General features: G+C 46.5%; 1 protein-coding gene across 1 annotated transcript in view; it reads right to left on the bottom strand.

Moving 5' to 3' along the window:
* The window catches only part of LOC148145924 (uncharacterized), a 69,934-nt gene that overhangs the window by 4,534 nt on the left and 47,264 nt on the right, over nt 1-18,136 (bottom strand). The window lies entirely within an intron of this gene.

Raw genomic sequence — 18,136 nt, 5'->3', positions numbered from 1 at the left:
AGGGTGAGCAATAGATGTTTCATTAAAAACAGGCAAGGCGGGAAAAGAGGGGAAGGCGTGGCCTTGTTAGTCAAAGATAGTATAATGGTGGCTGAGAGAACTTTTGATGAGGACTCATCTACTGAGGTAGTGTGGGCTGAGGTTAGAAACAGGAGCGGAGAGGTCAGACTGCTTGGAGTTTTTTATAGGCCTCCACGGAGTTCCAGGATGTGGAAGAGAGGATTAGCAACATTATCCTAGGTAGGAGTGAAAGGAACAGGGTGGTCATTATGGGGGACTTTATCTTCCCCAACATTGATTGGAAATGTTATAGCTCTAGTGTGTCGGATGGATCAGTTTCTGTCCAATGTCTACGGGGGGGTTTCCTGACACAGTATGTCGAAGGGCCGACAAGAGGGGAGGCCACACTGGATCTCGTGCTTGGTAATGAACCAGGCCAGGTGTTTGATTTAGTTGTAGGTGAGCACTTTGGAGAGAGTGACCATAATTCAGTTACGTTCAGTTTAGTGATGGAAAGGGATATTGGAAATCTGTCTTTGGAGAGGAGATGGTTAGGGGCAGAGTCGAAGTGCATCTCTCTGACAATCAAAGGGAGGGGTAACAAAGAACAAACTCCCTGGAAGATGAAAGAAATGGATGGTCAGATAAATCAGAAGAAAGATCATAAAACAGATGCCAGTTTCATAATAGAATCAGGTTGAATATAAACACTATAGAGAACTGAGGAACAGAAATGAGAGGTAGACAGACAACTGGAGAATAGATTGGTACTAAACACGAAAGCAACTCCAGAGACGTTCTCCAGGCAGATTACCCTGCCAGTGTCATCATCGTCCAGAACATTCTCAGGAAATCAATGGGGAAGGTCGTTGGTTACGGTAAAAATATTGCTAAAACCCCATCAAGGGTTTTCAGAGTTCCTTGATGAGTTGTTTAAGGACATCGACTGGGCAAAGACCAGGTGGAAAGTCCAGAGTGACAGGTGGGAAAGGAGCTGTCCCTCTAGAAGGACTATTTCAGGTGGAACTTGACTTAGCTCCTGCTTAGGTCACCCAGTAACAGTAGCCACCTTTGCTTTCCAGCCAAGACTGATTCTGAAGGCAAGCAGCTCAGACAAAGGGAGACCTTGGAGCATCTACAGGAAACTGTTCCAGGCCGACAGTGGAAGCACATCAGTGATATCTCACTGGCCTGTTGTTAGGTAACTGGGAGGCTGGAAGGGCCATAAATACAGAAGCAGAATGCAGTAATAATCTTCGCTGTCACTCACTGAGCTGGAAAATCAGCAAGAAAACTATCCAACTACCAAATCCATCGCAGCTAATGGATCTGGATTCAAATGCTAACTTCTTCACTTCTGCAAAAAACTAATTGAAACACAGGCCCCTGGTTTAGCTCAGAAACATCTTGGGACTTTCTTATGGCTAATCCTGGATTAGTGGTGCTGGAAGAGCACAGCAGTTCAGGCAGCATCCAAGGAGCTTCGAAATCGACGTTTCGGGCAAAAGCCCTGTTATAACCTTCGTGTCTGTAGTTTCTTGTGAACAATGTTATCTCTTTATTCCCAATGAAAATCCAGAAAGGACTTTGAATCAATTATCCTTTTAACTGTGAAGCTTGATGCTGGTCTGTGTTAACTTGAAACAGATCTGATACCAATTCCATTCATAAACCATGTCAGAACATGGAACAGACCAGCACAGTCCAGCACAGTCCAGCACAGTACAGACCCCTCAACCCTCAATGTTGTGCCGACCTTTTGTCCTACTCTAAAATCAGACGAACCTACATCCCCTTATCATCCATGTGCCTATCCAAATGTCCCTAATGTCTCCGACTCTACTCCCACTGCTGGCAGTGCATTCCACACACCCACCACTCTCTGTGTAAAGAACCGACCTCTGACATTGCCCCTAAATCTCCCTCCAATCACCTTAGAATTATCCCTCCCCGTGATAGCCATTTCTGCCCTGGGAAGAAGTCTCTGGCTATCCACTCTATCTACTCCTCTCATCATCCTATACACCTCTATCAAGTCATCTCTCATTCCTTCTTTGCTCCAATGAGAAAAGCCCTACCTCGCTCAACCTTTCTCCATAAGACACATCCTCCAGTCCAGGCAGCTTCCTGGGAAATCTCCTCTGCACACTCTCTAAAGCTTCCACATCCTTCCAATAATGAGGCGACCTGAACTGAACACAATATTCCAAGTGTGGGCTAACCTCGCAGAGCTGCAGCATAACCTCGCAGAGCTGCAGCATAACCTCGCAGAGCTGCGGCATAACCTCGCAGAGCTGCGGCATAACCTCGCAGAGCTGCGGCATAACCTCGCAGAGCTGCAGCATAACCTCGCAGAGCTGCAGCATAACCTCGCAGAGCTGCAGCATAACCTCGCAGCTCTTAAACCCAATCCCTCTGTTAATGAAAGCCAACACAACCCTATCAACCTGGATGGCAACTTTGAGGGATCTATGGACATGGACCCCAAGATCCCTCTGTTCCTCCACACTGCCAAGAATCCTGCCTCTAACCCTGTATTCTGCATTCAAATTTCACCTTCCAAAGTGAATCACTTCATACTTTTCCAGGTTGAACTCCATCTGTCACTTCTTAGTCCAAGTCTGCATCCTGTCAATGTCCTGTTGCAACCTACAACATCCCTCCACACTATCCATCACTCCACTAAACTCCGTGTCATCGGCAAACTTACTAACCCACCCTTCCACTTCCTCATCCAAGTCATTTATAAACATCACAAAGAGCAGAGGTCCCAGAAGAGATCCCTGCAGAACACCACTGGTCACCGAGCTCCAGGCTGAATACTTTCCATCTACTACCACCCTCTGTCTTCTATAGGCCAGCCAATTCTGTATCCAGACAGGCAAATTTCCCTGTATCCCATGCATCCTCCCTTTCTAAATGAGCCTACCATAGACAACCTTATCAAACACCTTTCTAAAATCCATGTACACCACATCCATTGCTCTACCTTCATCATTGTGTTTTGTCACATCCTCAAAGAATTCAATAAGGTTTGTGAGGCATGACCTGCCCCTCACTAAGCCATGCTGACTCTCTAATCAAAGCTGAAAAATGTGTTGCTGGAATGCTTGGATGCTGCCTGACCTGCTGCGCTTTTCCAGCAACACATTTTTCAGCTCTGATCTCCAGCATCTGCAGTCCTCACTTTCTCCTATCTCTAATAAAACTATGGTTTTCCAAATAATCATAAATCTTGTCTCTCAGAATCCTCTCCAATACTTTGCCCACCACAGATGTAAGACTGGTCTGTAATTCCCAGGATTATCCCTATTCCTTTTCTTGAACAAGGGAATAACATTTGCCACCCTCCAATTATCTGGCACTACTCCAGTGGACAGTGAGGACACAAAGATCATTGCCAAAGGCGCAGCAATCTCTTCCCTTGCTTCCTGTAGTAACCTTGGGTATATCCTGTATGACTTATCTATCCTTATGTCTTTCAAAATTTTCATCACATCCTCCTCCTTAACATCAAGCTGTTTGTGGATGTCAGTCTGTTTCGCACTGTCTTCAGAAACAACAAGGTCCCTCTCAGTAGTGAATACTGAAGCAAAGTATTTATTAAGGACCTCCCCTACCTCCTCCGACTCCAGGCACAAGTTCCCTCCACTATCCCTGATCGGCCCAACCCTCACTCTGGCCATCCTCTTGTTCCTCACATAAGTGTAGAATGCCTTGGGGTTTTCCTTAATCCTATCCACTAAAAAGTTTTTTCATGCCCTCTTCTAGCTCTCCTAAGTCCATTCTTCAGTTCCTCCCTGCCTAGCTTGTAACCCTCTAGATCCCTGCCTGATCCTTGCTTCCTCCACCTTATGTACGCTTCCTTCTTCCTCTTGACTAGATGTTCCACATCCCTCGTCACCCAAGGTTCCTTCAACTTACCATCCCTTCCTTGCCTCAGTGAGACAAATCTATCCAGCACTATCAGCAAGTGCTCCCTAAACAACCTCCACATTTCGGATCAGTGGTGCTGGAAGAGCACAGCAATTCAGGCAGCATCCGAGGACAGGCAAAATCGAACCTCCACATTTCTGTCATGTACTTCCCTGAGAATATCTGTTCCCAATTTAGGCACACCAGTTCCTGCCTAATAGCATTGTAATTGCCTCTACCCCAATTAAATATTTTCACATACAGTCTGCTCCTATCCCTCTCCATGACTATAATAAAGGTCAGAATGTTGGGATCACTATCACAGAAATGTTCTCCCACTGGGAGATCTGACACTTGGCATGGTTCGTTGCTGAGCACCAAATCCAATATGGCCTCCCCTCTAGTCGGCATATCTACATATTGAGTCAGGAATCCTTTCTGGACACATCTAACAAAAACTGCTCCATCCAAATTATTTGAACAAAGGAGATTCCAATCAATATTAGGGAAGTTAAAGTCACCCATAACAACAACCGTTATTTTTGCACCATTCCAAAATCTGCCTCCTAATCTGCTCCTCCATGTCTCTGTTAATATTGAGGGGACTGTAGAAAACTCCCAATAAAGTGACTAATGTTACCACCTGGTAGCAGCTGAGAATTGCTAGATTGTCTAAAAGCTGACATTAGACAACTACATAGCAAGGATAGAGCAGTATTAATGGGGGGATTCTAATCTGAACCCAGAGTGGGAGAGGAAGACAAGCAAATACCAGGGAAGTTGTGAATTTCTAGGATGGATTCCTCCAACAATATGTCTAGATGCAATAAGGAGACAAGCAATATTGGATCTAGTCATGAGCAATAAGTCTAGTTTAACTAATGACCTAGTTTGTGAGTATTTGCAAATTTTGATCACAATATAATCGAGTTTCATGTAGCGTTTGTGAGAGATCGGCAAAAATTGGATAATAGAATTTAGGGTTTAGGTAAGGCAGACTTTAAAGGGATGAGGCAGAGAGTGTCCACAGTAAACTGGGAATATTTGCTAAAGGGTAAAGTTACTGAGGAACAGAGGAGAGTGTTTGGAGAAACATTTAATGCTGTTCAGGGGCAGGTTGTCCCCAGGAGATGGAGAATCTCCACCTCACTCTCACAAAAATACAGCCACGGACATCGGAGCAGGGAAGGTACGGCATACAATTAAAAGGAAGAGCTTATAAAAACATAAAGAACAGTGTGGATCCCACAGGACGGGTCAAATACAAAGACCAACAAAGATCCACCAAGCATCTTTTTAAAAGCGGCTACAAAGGATTATGAACTGAAACTTGCAAAAGCCATAATAGACAATAAGAGGAGATGTTACAGTTCTATAAAGGGAAAGCCGCTGGTCCCAGTGAAGGCTAACAGTAGGGATATTGTCAGTGACTACGGGGAAGCAGGAAAGGCGGAGAGCTTGCGGGAAATCCCAAAGAAATTATCAGAGGATCAGGGACTGAGTCAAAATAAAATTAAACTAAATCATCAAAAGAAGGGAAATTAATGGAACTGAGAAATGACAAATCCCCAGGACCTGATGGCTTCCATCCCTGGGTGTTAAAGGAAGTTGGTGGAGTGAATAAACGAGGTTCAGTGCAGCGAAGTGTGAGGTGATGCACTTTGGTTGGAAGAACATTGAAAGGCAACATAAAATAACGGGGATAATTGTAAAGGGGGAGTAGGAGCACAGGGGGCTGGGTGGTATACGTCACAGATCATTGAAGGTGGCAGCACCGGGGGAGAGAGCAGTTAATAAAGCAGACAGTACCTTCGCCTTTATTACCGGGCAGAGAGTACAATAGCAGGGGGGGTGATGTTGAACTTGTCCAGGACCCTTGTGGGTCCTCAGCTGGAATATTGTGTACAGGGTGTGGGCCCCACATTATAGGAAAGATGGGAATGCATTGGAGAGAGTGCAGGAAGTGATTTACAGGAATGGTTTCCGGAATGAGAAACTTCAGGGATGGGGGGGGAGGTTGAAGACGTTGGGACAGTTCTCCCCAGAGAGAGGGCAGCTGAGAGGGAGATGTGATAGAGGTTTTCAAAACCAGAGCTGGACAGAGCAGACAGGGAGAAACAGTCCCTGCTTGTACCAGGATTGTAAACACAATGGACATAGATTTAAAGTGATATGCAAATGAAGCAAGAGTGATGTCAGTGTTGTAGAGATAGAACATAGAACATAGAACATAGAAGAATACAGCGCAGTACAGGCCCTTTGGCCCTCGATGTTGCGCCGATCCAAGCCCACCTAACCTACACTAACCCACTATCCTCCATATACCTATCCAATGCCCGCTTAAATGCCCATAAAGAGGGAGAGTCCACCACTGCTGCTGGCAGGGCATTCCATGAACTTACGACTCGCTGAGTGAAGAACCTACCCCTAACTTCAGTCCTATATCTACCCCCCCTTAATTTAAAGCTATGCCCCCTTGTAATACCCGACTCCATACGCGGGAAAAGGTTCACACTGTCAACCCTATCTAACCCCCTAATCATCTTGTACACCTCAATCAAGTCACCCCTAAACCTTCTTTTCTCTAATGAAAACAGCCCCAAGTGTCTCAGTCTATCCTCATACGATCTTCCTTCCATACCAGGCAACATCCTGGTAAACCTCCTCTGCACCCGTTCCAGTGCCTCCACATCCTTCCTATAGTATGGCGACCAAAACTGCACACAATATTCCAGATGCGGCCGCACCAGAGTTTTATACAACTGCATCATGACCTCAGGACTCCGGAACTCAATTCCTCTACCAATAAAAGCCAGTACGCCATATGCCTTCCTCACCGCACTATTTACCTGGGTGGCAACTTTCAGAGATCTGTGTACATGGACACCAAGATCCCTCTGCTCATCCACACTACCAAGTATCCGACCATTAGCCCAGTACCCCATCTTTTTGTTATTCTTCCCAAAGTGAATCACCTCACATTTAGCTACATTGAATTCCATTACAGATGTACAGCACAGAGAAAGGCCCTTCAGCTCGGTCTGACTACACCAATCATAAACAACCACCTAATGATTCTAGCCCCATTTCTCAGCACTTGGCCCATCACCTTATTACATCTCAATCCCTCTTCAATGTGATGAGGGTTCCTGTCCCTCCCACCCTCTCAGGCTGTGAGGTCCAGGTTCCCCACCTCCCTCTGGGTGAAATGATTTATCCTCACATCCCCCTCTAAACTTCCTGCCCCTTACCTTAAACCCCAGCTCCCTGGTCATTGATCCCTGCGTTAAGGGGAAAAGTTCCTTCCTGTCTGTCCTGTCCAATTTTCTGCATCTCAAACATGTCCCCTCTCAGTCTCCTTTGCTCCCATTGAACATTGAAAAGTACAGCACGGTATTGTGCCAAGGATTAATCCTAATGTAAAGTAAAATAACTTCACCTATGCACCCCTCAACTCACTGCTTTCCATCTGCACGTCCAGCAGTCGCTTAACTGTCCCCATTGACTCTACTTCCACCACCACCGCTAACAATGTATTCCATGCATTCACAACTCTCTGCGTAATGAACCTTCCTCTGACGTCTCCTCTGTACCATTCTCCTAATATCTTAAAACTATGGCCCCTTGTGCCAGTCAATCCTGCCCTGGGGAAAAACATTCCCAGTCTGTCCAATCTCTCTTCCTAACTGAAACTCTCCAGCCCAGGCAACATCCTGATAAATCTCCTCTGCACACTCTCCACTGGATGTGATCACCTCCATCCTAGAATGTGGATTCAGAACTGCACACATTGGCTGTTGCCTAACCAATGTTTTATTCAGTTCCTCCCTGCTCTGAAACTCCATCCTTCAGTTAATAAAGACAAGTGTCCCATATACCTCCTTCACCACTCTAACCTGCTGTGCTCGAGTTCAAAAGAAATAAACAAACATACGGCATTTGTGGAAATTCTCTGGATAAAGCATTCATACAAGAGAAAGAGGCAATTGTTTCTTACAGGAGATTAAAAATTCTTTCTCATTCAATATAAAGATGCAGTTTGAGGTAAAGTTGAGGTTTAGAAATGAAAGTTGGTCATATGAATCTGCAACAGAGAGATCATCTGGAGCTGTCTGGAAAGGGGCTAGGGTATCTGCTTTAGATTAGATTAGATTACTTGCAGTGTGGAAACAGGCCCTTCAGCCCAATAAGCCCAACCCACCCAGACCCATTCCCCTACATTTACCCTATTCACCTAACACTATGGGCAATTTAGCATGGCCAATTCACCTGACCTGCACATTTTTGGACTGTGGGAGGAAACCGGAGCACCCGGAGGAAACCCACGCAGACACGGGGAGAACGTGCAAACTCCACACAGTCAGTCACCTGAGGCGGGAATTGAACCTGGGTCTCTAGCGCTGTGAGGCAAATCCCTAGAGTGAAATGATCAGCTCCACATCTGCTGAGTGGAAGGTGATTAACCTGTCACTCTATCCAGTGCACGTCCTCAGGAATATTAAGTATTGTAGGGGTCTATCCACCACTCCATAATGGTCTGGTATGGAGCGGTACCATCCCAAACCTCTTTTCCAAGGACCACACTGGCTGAGGTGCTTCAAGTCCTGCCATTCAACCATAAAATGTAGGACAGAAGTAGGCCATTCAGCCCATCAAGTCTGCTTTAAGATTCAATGAGACCATGGCTGTTCTCATCTCTACTTTCCTACCTTTTCCCCGTAACCCCCAATTACTTTCCTGAGTAACACTCTCTCTGTCTCAGCCTTGAATATAACTAATTAGATTAGATTAGATGCCCTACAGTGTGGAAACAGGCCCTTTGGCCCAACAACTCCACACCAACCCTCCGAAGAGTAACCCACCCAGACCCATTTCCCTCTGACTAATGCACCTAACACAACGGGCAACTTAACATGGCCGATCCACCCTAACCTGCACATCTTTGTGACTGTGGGAGGAAACTGGATGACCCGGAGGAAACCCACGCAGACACGGAGAGAATGTGCAAACTCCACACAGACAGTTGCCTGAGGCTGGAATCGAATCTGGGACCCTGGTGCTGTGAGGCAGTAGTGCTAACCACTGAGCCACCATGCTGCCCTGCCTCAACAGCCCTCTGTGATAAAAATCTTCAGATTCATTCCATTTTGAGAGAAAAAATTCCTCCCCATCTCTGCCTTAAATGGGTGACTTCTTATTCTGAGATGATACTCCCGGTCCTACACTCTCCCACACAAAGAAAAACAACCTCTCCATATCAACTCTGTCAAATCACTTAAGAATCTTGGATGTTCCAATAAGGTTGGAACATTCTTCTAGAGTCCAGTGAGTACAGTTCCAGCCTATCCAACCTCTCCTCATAAGACAGTTCCTCCATTCCTGTGAACCTTCTCTGGACTGCCTCCAATGTCGGAATATCTTCCCTTAGACAAGGGCCTAACCCTGTTCAGAGTATCCCAGCTGTGGTCTGACTACTGCCTGTATAGTTTTAGCAAAACTTCCTCACTTTTATACTCCATTTCCTTTGAAATTAAAATCAATAATTGTGATTCACACACGAGACTCCCAAATCCCTCTGTGCTGCAGCTTTCTGCAGTCTTTCTCCATTTAAATAAGATTCAGCTCCTCTGTTCTTCCCACCAAAGTCCATAACCTTACCTTTTCCTACACTATATTCCATTTGTCAAATTTGTGCCCATTCGCCTAAGCTTTCTAAATCCCTCGGATAACTCCTTATGTCACCTTCACCCATTGCCTCCCCACCCATTTCTATCTCATCTGTAAACCTGGTGATTACTTTCCTCACACATTGTTAATATACCCAAAAGGTCCCCGATCTATGAACATCTACCTTACAAATGCTCGTAATAGAACATAGAACATTACAGTGCAGTACAGACCCTTCAGGGCTCGATGTTGCGTTGACCTGTGGAACCAACCTGAAACCCATCTCCATTATTCTATTCTTGTCCATATACCTGTGAAAGCAATCCCATACAAGGATGCAATTTAATGATCCAACATTTCCTGTCTTCCATTATCCTGCAAACAGGATGGACTGCCTTGTACAGGATATAACTGTGGGCTGAGCACTGACCCCTGGGGCACTCCACTAGTTACAGGTTGCCATTTTGAAAATGCTCCCCTTATCCCAATTCTCTGACTTCTATTAGTGTGATGTTTCCATGTATCTGCTGCCCTTTTCCTTCGAGATGGACATGGTCATGGTTTGAGAAGAAGCCTTGAAGATCTACAGTACAGCCCACTCCCCAGCTATGTAACTGCCCCTTTTCTTGTTCCTCAGCTCATTGTCTGCACGGCCTCATTTGATAGGAGAAAGTGAGGTCTGCAGATGCTGGAGATCAGAGGCTAGATTAGAGTGGTGCTGGAAAAGCACGGCAGATCAGGCAGCATCCGAGGAGCAGGACAGTTGACATTTCGAGCATAAGCCCTTCATCAGGAATGTGGGGCCACGGGGGGGGAGGGGGGGGGGCGGAGGGAGCTGAGCAATAAATGGGAGGGGTTGGGGCTGGGGAAGGTAGCTAGGCATATGAAAGGTAGATGAAGGTTGGGGTGATGGTGATAGGTCAAGAGGAGGGTGGAGCAGATAGGTAGGAAGGAAGATGGATAGATGGGACAGTTCAAGAGGGTGGTGCCAAGTTGGAGGGTTGGGAATAGGACAAGGTGGGAGGAGAGGAGATGTGGAAACTGGCAAAATCCACATTGATCCTATGTGGTTGGAGGGTCCCAAGGCAGAAGGTAATGTGTTCTTTCTCCAGGCTAGGATTTGGCAACAGAGGAGGCCCAGGACCTGCATGTCCTTGGCGGAGTGGGAGGGGGAGCTGAAGTGTTCGGCCATGGGGCGGTGGGGTTGGTTGGTGTGGGTGTCTCAGAGATGCTCTCTGAAACTTTCCGCAAGTTGGCGTCCTGTCTCCCCAATGTAGAGGAGATCACATTGAGAATAACGGATATAGTAAATGACATTTGTAGAAGTACAGGTAAATTTCTGATGGATTTGGAAGGGTCCTTTGGGGCCTTGGATGGAAGTAAGGGGGAAGTATGGGCACAGGTTTTGCAATTCCTGCGGTGGCAGGGGAGGGGGTGTGAGGGCTGGTGGGTGACACGGGCCTAACAAGGGAGTCGCAGTGGGAATGGTCTCTGCGGAACACAGATAAGGGTGGGGAGTGAAATATATCTCTGGTGGTGGGGTCCGTTTGTAGGTGGCTGAAATGGCAGAGGATGATGCGATGTATGTGGAGGTTGGTAGAGTGGAAGGTGAGGACTGGGGGAGTTCTGTCCTTGTTGTGGGGTTCAAGGGCAGAGGTGCAGGAAGTGGAGGAGATGTGCTGGAGGGGACATCAACCACGTGGGAGGGGAAATTATGGCCCTTGGAATAGGAGGCCATCTGGGATGGTCTGGAGTGGAATTGGTCCTCCTGAGAGCAGATGTGGCAGAGGCAGAGGAATTGGGAGTAAGGGATAATGATTTGACAGGAGGCAGGGTGGGAGGAGGTGTAGTCCAGGTACCTCGAAACGTCAACTCTCCTGCTCCTCGGATGCTGCCTGACCGGATATGCTTTTCCAGCACCACACCTTTTGACTGTGGCCTCATTTGTTGACCATTTCAGCACATCATCCCTCCTCACAGCTGCCTTAGTCTCCTCCAAACTCCCTCCTCTGTTATTCCACCCCACCCATTCCATCTGAAAACCCTGAAAGCAAGAACACTGAGCTCCCTCTCTCAGCCACATTCCTAGCATCAGGGCAATATTGATGAGAAGTGCCCTCAGTTTGGTTGCTTTATTTGATGAACTCTGGACTGTGAAGTCAGAAACCCATGCCCCAGCAAACACGTAGTCTGTTGCCTAATTTATTTCCTCTCCTTTTCCAGACTCATTCACTAACTTGCTGCCTTCATTTCTGTTTCAGATTTCACCTGAACTGAACTGAACCCTGGGTTGCCAAACCCCTGCCTCTCACTATCTGTGAACTGCCTCCAGAGCCAGTCCAGTTAAACCCCGACAGCAGGTCAGGAGCAGGAAGGTAATAAAGGTCACCCTCAGTGATATCCTCACTCACCTGGAGGCAGCCAAGACGATGTTGGAGAGTCACTGGATTGGATGATGGTGTACTCAGATCTTGCAGCCTCTGCTCAGTGGTCTTCAAGACAACAGTGAGATCAGTCAGAGCTATCTCAAACTGCTGGGCCTGGCAAAGTTTGGCCTGAAGCCTGGACTCCTGCTCCTGAGAGTGAAACTGTAACTCAGTCCAGAGCCGCACCAAATGGTCAAGCTTCTCCTGAATGTCTGCTCAAGAAAAGAATTTTACACAACAGTCAGCATTTGAAAAATTTTCAATCACAAATCGCCAAATAGTTTCCAGGCATGGATTGGCCACTTATGGGGTAGAGTGAGACAGTTGGGAATTACAGAATCGATAAGACCATAAGAAACAGGAGTAGGCCATTCGGCCCCTCGAGGCTGGTCTGACATTCCTCGTGTCCACTTTCCTGTCCTTTGTGGCTGAATTGGCCTCCAGAAGTAATGAACTTATGATGGACAATAATACACTTATCGTGGAATAACAAAAGATGGACAATGATTAAAGCATGCTGGGAAATAAACCCCAGCCTTGACTAAAGTGTCAATCCACCTGCCGCAGTATGCAGACAGGCTGCAGCTGCTCACAGACAGTTTGCAAATAAATCCAAAAGCTGCAGACCCTGCAACACCCATCTGGAGTTGGACTTGAACAGGACAATGGAATATCACCCTCAGGACAATCAGGAGCAGCAAGTCATTTGCTAGACACAGAGCGGCCTGGCACCCTTATTTGGAGGTGGCTACATGCACCCAGCACCTACCATAATGGACACCCAAAGGCCACCCTGCTATCAATGTACCAACACCTGGTTGGGTCTGATTGATCAGGGTAATCGAACCTGATCAATCCAATGGCAGATCCTCAAGACCCTCTCAAAATCACACGAAGACTCAGAAGGATAAGATTCACCACAAAACCCCACTCAGGGCAGTGACTCGAGAAGAGAAGACACCCCATGACACATCCTCACAGTGACCCCACTGATGGAAATGATACACTTCTGTCAGTGTCACCAACCGCAGCTTCCACATCCAAGGGAATCCGGACTACTTTAAGTGGCCCATGAGGAGACTTGTCTGACAGATTGTAAATCACTCGCTACTCAGTGACAACATGAACATTTCATAGATTCCCAAGAACTCCCTGACAGACAGGCAAACTGAACATTCCCGACTCGCTATAACGCAGACCCCTAATGACATCCCCACACCATGGATATGAGACAATGCAAAAAGATTAGTATTGACTGAGCATACTCACTCAGACTGCCAGACAGCAGTTCCTGATATACCCAATAGAGGGGGCAAAATTAAACAGGTTATAGTCCAACAGGTTTATTTGGAAGCACTGAATTAGTGGTGCTGGAAGAGCACAGCAGTTCAGGCAGTATCCGAGGAGCAGATGCTGCCTGAATTGCTGTGCTCTTCCAGCACCACTAATCCAGAATCTAGTTTCCAGCATCTGCAGTCATTGTTTTTACCTTATTTGGAAGCACTAGCTTTCAAAGCACCGTGTCTTTATCAGGTAGCTGTGGAGTAGGATCAAAGGACACAGAATAGTAACCCAACAGGGAAACTGAGAGAATTATGATGACAGTGTAGCTCAGACTCCCAGATGGTAATTCCCAATATCTCCAACAGGGGGCATGGCACAGCACAAACATGGGAACCGAGAGAATGATGGACGAAACAACTAACTCAAACACCGAGGCGGCAATTCCACATTTCTCCAATAGGGGGGACTGACAACACACCAACAGGAGTACAGGGAGGATTTAATACAGACACCCCAGAGAGAAAGGATTCAGACCCTCTGTTTGGTGCCTGTTTGACAAATTAGATTAGATTACATTACAGTGTGGAAACAGGCCTTTCGGCCCAACAAATCCACACCGACCCGCCGAAGCGCAACCCACCCATATCCCTAACCTAACACTACGGGCAATTTAGCATGGCCAATTCACCTGACCTGCACATCTTTGGACTGTGGGAGGAAACCGGAGCACCCGGAGGAAACCCACGCAGACACGGGGAGAATGTGCAAACTCCACACAGTCAGTCGCCTGAGGCGCTGATTCAGTGATCCAAGTGATGAAACAGCTCCTGACAGCCAGACAAGACAAGGTGTAACTGTTTCTGATATATCAAAACTCACATGCATCTTACACCTCTTCCAAATCTATTTCTGGATAGGATTTAACCAAGCTATTTTCTCCACAATGGATATAGTCTCCAAATCAGATTCCTACCTCCCCTTTGCTTTCACCCTCATTTCTATTACCTACGTTTAAAGTGGTCTCTGTCTGACAGGTCAGCTCCATTTTCACTTTTATTTAAAATGATTGATCTCTTGCAGTCCTCTGCATAATCACTCGTCTCTGAAACACTGGTCTTCATGACCACTGTATCTCAGGTTCTTCTTCCTAACCACATCATGGTCAGGGCGTTTAAACACTCCTAACCCCTACCATGAGAAACAGAGGTTGGAGCATAACAGGCCTCTGAACCCAACCTCACTTGCCACTTGGGATTCATATAATCATGTTTCATTATTGTTTAAAAAAAGTGGGGGAGGGTTCAGGGTATATACATCTCATTGTGTCAAAACTGTCCAGTTATCAAACAAAGATAACAACAGAAACAACCTCAATCTCTCTCCAGGATAACCATGTCACTGCAGGTCTGCAGGAAAGAGATATTTCATCAGGATCACCATCATTGGGAACAACATCCACAAAACATCAAGCAAATCAGGATGCAAAGAACCAAGATCAAAGAAAATTACAGGAACAGGCCCTTCGGCCCTCCAAGCCTGTGCCGATCCAGATCCTCTATCTAAACCTGTCACCTATTTTCTAAGGATCTGTATCCTTCTGCTCCCTGCCCATTTATGTATCTGTCTAGATACATCTTAAATGACACTATTATTCCCACCCCTACCACCTCCACTGACAATGCATTCCAGGCCCCCACCATCCTCTGCATAAAGAACTTTCCACATATATCTCCCCTAAACTTTTCTCCTCTCACCTTGGACTCATGACACGTAGTAATTATATCCCCTATTCTGGGAAAAAGCTTCTTACTATCCACCCTGTCTGTACCTCTCATGATTTTGTAGGCCTCAATCAGGTCCCCCCTCAACCTCCGTCTTTCTAATGAAAATAATCCTAATCTACTCAACCTCTCCTCATAGCTGGTGCCCTCCATACCAGGCAACATCCTGGTGAACCTCCTCTGCACCCTCTCCAAAGCACCGACATCCTTTTATTAATGGGACTACCAGAACTGTACGCAGTATTCCAAATGTGGCCAAACCAAAGTCTTATGCAATTGTAACATGACCTGCCAGCTCTTGTTCTCAATACCCCGTCTGATGAAGGAAAGCATGCCGTATGCCTTCTTGATCACTCTACTGACCTGCATTGCCACCTTCAGGGAACAATGGACCCGAACACCCAGATCTCTCTGTACATCAATTTTCCTCAGGACATTTCCATTTACTGTATAGTTTGCTCTTGAATTGGATCTTCCAAAACACATCACCTCGCATTTGGCCAGATTGAACCCCAGCTGCTGTTTCTCTGTCCAGCTCTGCAATCTATCTGTATTCTGCTGTAGTCTCTGACAGTCCCCTTCCCAATCTGCTACTCCACCAACCTTAGTGTCATTTGCAAACTTGCTAATCAGACCACTTATCGCCTCATCCAAATCATTTATGTCTATCACAAACAATAGGGGTCCCAGCACGGATCCCTGTGGGACATCGCTGGTCACAGGTCCCCATTTGGAGAAGGTCCCTTCCACTCCTACTCTCTGTCTCCTGCTGTCCAGCCAGTTCTCTATCCATCTCGCTAGAATACCCTGGACCCCACATGACTTCACCTTCTACATCAACCTACCATGGGGAACCTTATTAAACACCTTACTGAAGTCCATGTATATGACATCTATAGCCCCTCCCTCATCAATCAACTCTGTCACTTCCTTGAAGAATTCTATTAAGTTGGTAAGACATCACCTTCCCTGCACATAACCATGTTGTCTATCACTGAGAAGCCCATTTTCTCCCAAATGGGAATAGATTCTATCCCTCAGTATTTTCTCCAGCAGCTTCCCTACCACTGATGTCAGGCTCACTGGTCTGTAATTACCTGGATTATCCCTGCTACCCTGCTTAAACAAGGGACAACATTAGCAATTCTCCAGTCCCCTGGGACCTCCCCCATGTTCAAGGATGCTGCAAAGATTTCTGTAAAGGCCCCATGTATTTCCTGTCTCGCTTCCCTCAGTAACCTGGGATAGATCCCATCCGGAGCTGGGGACTTGTCCACCTTAATGCCTTTTAGAATACCCAACACTTCCTCCTCCCTTATGCCGATTTGCCCTAGAGTAATCAAACATCTATCTCTGACCTCAGCATCAGTCATGTCCCTCTCCTCAGTGAATACCGATATAAAGGACTCATTAAGAATCTCACCCATTTTCTCTGATTCCACATATAACTTTCTTCCTTTGTCCTTGAGTGGGCCAATCCTTTCCCTAGTTACTCTCTTGCTCCTTATATACAAACAAAAGGCTTTGGGATTCTCCTTAACCCTGCCAGACAATGACCATCGCCAATCAGAGACATTCTAAACACCGCCCTTGACATTCAACGGTATTACCATCACTGTCAACATCCTGGGGGTTACCAGTGACCAGACACTCAGTTGGACTCACCACATAAACACAATTGCTACAAGAGCAGGTCAGAGGCTGGGAATACTGCAGTGAGTAACTCACCTCCTGACTCCCCAAAGCCTGTCCACCATCTACAAGGGACAAGTCAGGAGTGTGATGGAATACTCCCCACTTGCCTGGATGGGTGCAGCCCCAACAACACAAGAAGCTTGACACCATCCAGGACAAAGCAACCCACTTGACTGGCATCATATCGACAAACACCCACTCCCCCCACCACTGATGCTCAGTAGCAGCAGTGTGTACCATCTACAAGATGCACTGCAGAAAATCACTAAAGATCCTTAGACAACACCTTCCAAACCCACGACCAAATTTGGCTACAGTACATTCACTTCCTCCTCCAAGTCTTTAACATATACTGTAAACAGTTGCAGTCCCAACACTGATCCCATGGAACCGCACTGGTCACAGCTCACCAACCTGAAAAGGAACCCGACATCCCACTTGCTGTTTCCTGGCAATTTGCCAATTCCTTATCCATGCCACTATACTGCCTCCACACCATGGGCTCTTATCATATGACTTATCCATGGTAACACATCTACTGGTTCACTCTATCCACTCTGGTTGAAACTTCCTCAAATATTCTAATAAATTAGTCAGATACAATTTCCCTTTCATGAAGTCCTGCTGACTCTGCATGATTAGATTATGATTTTCCGAATGTCCTGCTATTACTTATGTCATAATTGATTCCAATTCTTTTCCAACAATAGATATTTGGCCAGTTGGCCAATAGTTACCCGTCTTAAATTACCCCATAGTGTTAGGGATGTGCAGGTTAGGGTGAGTTGGCCGTGTTAAATTATCCCATAGTGTTCAGGGATGGGCAGGTTAGGTTGGTTCACCATGGGTATGCAGGGGTAGAGCTGGTGGGTCTGGATGGGATACTCTTTGGAGGGTCAGTGTGGACATGATGGGCTGAAAGGCCTGTTTCCAAACTGTAGGGATTCTATCTGTCCAGGTGCATCGTGAATGCTGCTATTGTGTGTCTGCTTCCACCACCTCCTCAGGCAGTAGGTTCCAGGCACTCACTGCCCTCTGTGTGTGAAAAACCTGCCTCACACATCTCTTTGAAACAGCATCCTCCCCCCCGCCCCACCCCACACACACACCTTGAACCTGTGTCCCCTAGTAATTGAACCCTCCACCCTGGGGAAAACGCCTCATACTTTCCACTCTATCCATGCCTTTCACAATCTTATAAACTTCTGTCAGGTCGCCCCACAACCTCCTGCGTTCCAGTGAAAACAAACTCAGTGTATCCAACCTTTCTCCTGAGCTAAAATCCCCCAGACCAGGCAACATCCTGGTAAACCTTTTCTGTACCCTCACCAAAGTATCCACATCCTTCTGGTAGTGTGGTGACCAGAA

The sequence above is a fragment of the Chiloscyllium plagiosum genome, unplaced genomic scaffold (genome assembly GCF_037043375.1).
Source record: "Chiloscyllium plagiosum isolate Xiang-an unplaced genomic scaffold, Cpla_swu_hap1 HiC_scaffold_23, whole genome shotgun sequence".
Classification (NCBI taxonomy): Eukaryota; Metazoa; Chordata; class Chondrichthyes; order Orectolobiformes; family Hemiscylliidae; genus Chiloscyllium; species Chiloscyllium plagiosum.
Note: the sequence above shows the minus strand (reverse complement) of the source record. Positions and strands in the feature narration are given on the sequence as shown.